The sequence below is a fragment of the Geospiza fortis genome, unplaced genomic scaffold (genome assembly GCF_000277835.1).
Source record: "Geospiza fortis unplaced genomic scaffold, GeoFor_1.0 scaffold611, whole genome shotgun sequence".
NCBI classification, from domain to species: Eukaryota; Metazoa; Chordata; class Aves; order Passeriformes; family Thraupidae; genus Geospiza; species Geospiza fortis.
Window position 1 is genome coordinate 15,445 of NW_005054865.1, and position 5,981 is coordinate 21,425.

Here is a 5,981-nt window from a genome sequence, read left to right on the forward strand (position 1 = left end):
AGAACCTTCTGGGATTCTTTGGAATCCATCTGGAATCCCCCCGGAAACTTCTGGAATTCTCCTGGAACCCCCTCAGGAATAATCTGGAACCCCTCTGGAATGTTCTGGAATCCTTCTGAAATCCTCTAAAATCCCTCTGGAATTCTTTGGAATCCACCTGGAATCTTCTGGAATCCCCGTGGATTTTTTCCTGGAATCCTCTAAAATCCCCCTGGAATTTTTTTTTTTTTTTTAAATCCCCCCTGGAATTCTTTGGAATTTTCTGGAATCCCCCTGGAATCCCTCTGGAATTCCATGCGGACGTTCCCACCTTCCTTCTCCAGCCCTTCCAGCCTCTCCCTCAGCTCCCGCTTCTCCTCCCGCTCCTGCTCCAGCTCCTCCTCCTGCGGAATGCGGGAATTCCGGGATCTGGGAAAATCCCAAGGACGGCGACGCTCCCCCGAGCCTAAAATCGGGAATCTGGGGAAAAACTCCCGTCGCGTTTTAGGGCAAATCTGCGCTCGCTGAGCGATGAGGTTCCATCAAGGCCTTGGGAAATCCAGGGAAGGGATCCATGGAGGGAAATGCATGGTGGGAAATCCACGGATGGAAATCCATGGTGGGAAATCCAGGGAGGGAAATCCAGGGAAGGGATCCATGGAGGGAAATCCATGGTGGGAAATTCACGTAAGGAAATCCGTGGTGGGAAATCCATGGAGGGAAATCTCTGGTGGAAAATCCATGGTGGGAAATCCATGGAAGAAGATCAGGCGGGAAATCCACGGTGGAAATCCGTGGAGGATAATCCCTGGAGGAAAATCCATGGTGGGAAATCCATGGGGGGAAATCCATGGGAGGGAAATCCATGGGAGGGAAATCCATGGACGGAGATCTGTGGTGGGAAATGCATGGAAAGAAATCCATGGAGGGAAATCCATGGGAGGAAATCCATGGAAGGAAATCCAGGGAACGAAATCCATGGTGGGAAATCCAGGGAAGGAAATCCATGGTGGGAAATCCATGGTGGGAAATGCATGGAAGGAGATCCATGGAGGGAAATCCATGGAATGAAATCCAGGGATGGAAATCCATGGTGGGAAATCCATGGTGGGAAATTCGTGGAAGGCAATCCATGGTGGAAATCCACAGAGGGAAATCCATGGAATGAAATCCAGGGATGGAAATCCATGGTGGGAAATCCGTGGTGGGAAATCCATGGAGGGAAATCCATGGATGGAAATCTGTGGTGGGAAATCCATGGAGGGAGACCCATGGGAGAAAATCCAGGGATGGAAATCCATGGTGGGAAATCCATGGAGGGAAATCCATGGACAGAGATCTGTGGTGGGAAATGCATGGAAAGAAATCCATGGAGGGAAATCCATGGGAGGAAATCCAGGGAGGGAAATCCGTGGTGGGAAATCCATGGAAAGAAATCCATGGAAGGAAATCCTTGGTTTGATATCCACGGATGGAAATCCATGGGAGGAAATCCATGGTGGGAAATGCATGGATGGAAATCCATGGTGGGAAATCTGTGGTGGGAAATCCATAGTGGAAAATTCATGGTGGGAAATCCATGGATAGAAATCCACGGTGGGAAATCTGTGGTGGGAGATCCATGGAAGGACATCCACTGTGGGAAATCCATGGTGGAAATCCACAGAGGGAAATCCATGGAAAAGCAACACTCCATGGAATGATGGGAATGGAGGGGTGCGATCTGGACCCTGCTGTCCCCTCCCCGCCATGTCCCCAAGCTTGGGGACATTCCCTCACCCGCTGGCGCCGTTCCTGCCGCGTCTCCTCCAGCTCCCGGCTGAGCTTTTCCAGTTCCTGGAACGCTTCCAGGATTTGGGAATTGGGCGCGGCGCTCCTCAGCAGGATGGAGCTCTGGCGCTTCGCCTCCTTCTGCTGGACCAGCATCTGGGAGCGCGGATGTCACCTTGGTGTCACCTCCCTGTCACCTCGATGTCACCCTCTGGAGGGGCTGGCAGTGAATCCCACCCGGCTCCATCCCGGGAAACCACAGCGGGAGAATCCCAGGATTGTCCCATTCCCTCGGGATCACCCCATTCCCTCGGGATGGGTGACCCCATTGTCACCTCCGTGCCACCCTCAGTGGTGTCCCCGACCCCTCAGTGTCACCTCGGTGTCACCTTCTGGAGGGGCTGGTGGCTCCATCCTGGGAAACCGTGGTGGGAGGATCCCAGGATTGTCCCATTCCCTTGGGATCACCCCATTCCCTCGGGATGGGTGACCCCATTGTCACCTCCGTGCCACCCTCAGCGGTGTCCCCGACCCCTCAGTGTCACCTCGGTGTCACCTTCTAGAGGGGCTGGTGGCTCCATCCTGGGAAACCGTGGTGGGAGGATCCCAGGATTGTCCCATTCCCTTGGGATCACCCCATTCCCTCGGGATGGGTGACCCCATTGTCACCTCCGTGCCACCCTCAGCGGTGTCCCCGACCCCTCAGTGTCACCTCGGTGTCACCTTCTAGAGGGGCTGGTGGCTCCATCCTGGGAAACCGTGGTGGGAGGATCCCAGGATTGTCCCATTCCCTTGGGATCACCCCATTCCCTCGGGATGGGTGACCCCACTGTCACCTCCGTGCCACCCCCCGCGGTGTCCCCAAGGCCTCGGTGGCACCTGGTGGGCGAAGGCCTCGGCGTGGCAGCGCAGGTCCTGCTCCAGCTCCAGCTGCTCCAGGGCCTGGCAGTAATCCTGGGTGACAATCTGGGACACTGTGGGGACAGTGGGGTGGCACCGCGGAAAAGGGGGGAAAAGGGAGGGAAATTGGGGGAAAAGATTTGGGAAATGGGAGGGAAAAGGGGTGGGTAAAAAAGGAGTGGGAAATGGGGGGAAAAAGGGTTGGAAAAGTGTAGGAAAAGGGGGAAGGAAAGGTGGGAAAAGGGGGAAATGAGGGGTGGGAAATGGGGGAAAAAGGGTGGGAAAAGGGGGAGGAAAAGGTGGGAAAGAGGGGAAATGAGGGGTGGAAAATGGGGTGGAAAAGAGAGGAAATGAGGGGTGGGAAATGGGGGAAAAAGGGTGGGAAAAGGGGGAGGAAAAGGTGGGAAAAGGGGGAGGAAAAGGTGGGAAAGAGGGGAAATGAGGGGTGGAAAATGGGGTGGAAAAGAGAGGAAATGAGGGGTGGGAAATGGGGGAAAAAGGGTGGGAAAAGGGGGAGGAAAAGGTGGGAAAAGGGGGAGGAAAAGGTGGGAAAGAGGGGAAATGAGGGGTGGAAAATGGGGTGGAAAAGAGAGGAAATGAGGGGTGGGAAATGGGGGAAAAAGGGTGGGAAAAGGGGGAGGAAAAGGTGGGAAAAGGGGGAGGAAAAGGTGGGAAAGAGGGGAAATGAGGGGTGGAAAATGGGGTGGAAAAGAGAGGAAATGAGGGGTGGGAAATGGGGGAAAAAGGGTGGGAAAAGGGGGAGGAAAAGGTGGGAAAAGGGGGAGGAAAAGGTGGGAAAGAGGGGAAATGAGGGGTGGAAAATGGGGTGGAAAAGAGAGGAAATGAGGGGTGGGAAATGGGGGAAAAAGGGTGGGAAAAGGGGGAGGAAAAGGTGGGAAAAGGGGGAGGAAAAGGTGGGAAAGAGGGGAAATGAGGGGTGGAAAATGGGGTGGAAAAGAGAGGAAATGAGGGGTGGGAAATGGGGGAAAAAGGGTGGGAAAAGGGGGAGGAAAAGGTGGGAAAAGGGGGAGGAAAAGGTGGGAAAGAGGGGAAATGAGGGGTGGAAAATGGGGTGGAAAAGAGAGGAAATGAGGGGTGGGAAATGGGGGAAAAAGGGTGGGAAAAGGGGGAGGAAAAGGTGGGAAAAGGGGGAGGAAAAGGTGGGAAAGAGGGGAAATGAGGGGTGGAAAATGGGGTGGAAAAGAGAGGAAATGAGGGGTGGGAAATGGGGGAAAAAGGGTGGGAAAAGGGGGAGGAAAAGGTGGGAAAAGGGGGAGGAAAAGGTGGGAAAGAGGGGAAATGAGGGGTGGAAAATGGGGTGGAAAAGAGAGGAAATGAGGGGTGGGAAATGGGGGGAAAAAGGGTTGGAAAATTGTAGGAAAAGGGGGGGGAGGGAAAGGTGGGAAAAGGGTGAAATGAAGGGTGGGAAATGGGGGGAAAAGGAGCGGGAAAAGGGTGGGAAATGGGGGAAGAAAAGGCAGGAAAGGAGAGGGAAAATATTAAAAAAGGGTGGGAAAAGTTTAAAAAAGGGTGGGAAAAAGGAGAAATAAGGCATGATAAAGGGTGGGAAAAGGGTGGGAAAAGTTTGGGAAATGGGGGGAAAAGGGGGGAGGAAAAGGTGGGAAATGGGGGAGGAAAAAGTGGGAAGAGAGGGGAAAGGAGAGGTGGGAAATGGGGTGGGAAAGAGAGGAAATGAAGGGTGGGAAAGGGCGTGGGAAAAGGGGGAATGCGGGGTGGGAAATGGGGAAAAAAGGGGGGGAAAGGGCAGAAAGAGGGTGGAAAATGGGGGAGGAAAAGGGGGGAAAGTGGAAGAAAAATGTGGGAAAGGTTTGGGAAATGGGAGGGAAAAGGGTGGGAAATGAAAGGGAAATGAGGTGGAGGGAAAGGGGGGAAAAGGGTGGGAAAGGAGGGGAAAATGATGGGAAAAGTGGGAAACCGGGTGGGAAATGGGGGTGGGAAAGGAGGGGAAAAAAGATGGGAAAAGTGGGAAAACGGGTGGGAAATGGGGTGGAAAATAGGAGTGGAAAAGGGGTGGAAAAGGGAGGGAAGAAGGGTGGGGAAAAGGTGGAAAAAAGGAGAAAAAAGGGGAAAAGGAGGCGAAAATGAGGGGGAAAAGGGGGAAATGAAGGTGATGCCACCACGGGCACTGGGGCCGTTGGTTTGGGGTGGCACCGGTGGCACTGGTGGCACTGGAGGGGACACGGGGACGCTGCTGACCTCTCTTGAAGGACCTCAGTGCCCTCTGGCTGGCGGGCAGGGGCGCGCCGCCCGAAGGCGCTGCTGCTCCTCCCGCTCCAGCTCCAGCTGTGCCGGGAAAATACAAGAAAATACGTGAGAAATCTGGGAAATATCCGGGAGAAAATCCGGGAGAAAATCCGGGGGAAAATAAGTGAAAAATCCATGAGAAATCCGCGAAAATCTGCGAAAAAAACCGGGAGAAAATCTGGGAGAAAATCTGTGACAGATCCTCAAAAAATCAGTGAAAATGTAATGAAAAATCCGTGAATAATCAGGGAGAAATCCAGGAGAAATTTGGGAGATAATCTGTGACAAATCCGTTAAAGATCAGTGAAAACTCAGTGAAAAATCCGGGAGAAATCTGGGGGAAAAACGGGAAAAAAATCAGTGAAAAATCAGTGAAAATCTGGGAGAAAATCTGGGAGAAAATCCGGGACAAATCTGTGAAGAATTCACAAAAAATCCGGACGAAATCCAGGAGGAAAATCCATGAGAAATCCACAAAAATTTTGTGAAAATTTTTGTGGGAAATTTTGTGGAAAATTTAGTGAAAAGTCTGTGAAAAATACGGGAGAAAATCCGTGAAAAAATCCATGAAAAATCAACGAAAAATCAGCAAAAAATCTGCAAAAAATCAGCAAAAAATTTGGGAGAAAATCCATGAAAAATCCATGAAAAATCCACGAAAAATCCATGAAAAATCCATGAAAAATCCACAAAAAATATGTGAGAAATCAGCGAAAAATTAATGAAAAATCCACGGAAAATCCGTGAAAAATCCCACACTGAGCTCTGGGACATTGTGGGTGGGGCTTAATCCCCAAAATCCCAAAAATCCCCAAAATCCCAAAAATCCCAAGATGGGAAAGGGGGGTTCGGGCTGGTTTTGGGGTACCTGGGTGTGCAGGTGCTGCAGCTGTGCCTGGAGGTCCCGGTGCTGTTCCAGGAGTTGGGAGAGATCTTCCTGTGGAGCTGGGGGAAAAATGGGAATGAGGCGTGGGAAATGGGGAAAAAAAGGGAATAAAAGGGGAAAAAGGGAGGAAAAAGGGAGGAAAAAGGGGGAAAAGGGGGAAAGGAAAAAAAGGGGGGAAAAG

At 52.0% G+C, this 5,981-nt stretch overlaps 1 long non-coding RNA gene across 1 annotated transcript in view; it reads right to left on the minus strand.

Moving 5' to 3' along the window:
- Positions 1 to 4,893: 4,893 nt before the first annotated feature.
- The window catches only part of LOC115949164, a 3,733-nt gene continuing 2,645 nt past the window's right edge, over positions 4,894 to 5,981 (minus strand). The window contains exons 2-3 of the long non-coding RNA XR_004082773.1: positions 5,783 to 5,859; positions 4,894 to 4,953 (exon numbers count right to left, since the gene is read on the minus strand). This is a non-coding gene — a long non-coding RNA (uncharacterized LOC115949164). The remainder of the gene's footprint in view (positions 4,954 to 5,782; positions 5,860 to 5,981) is intronic.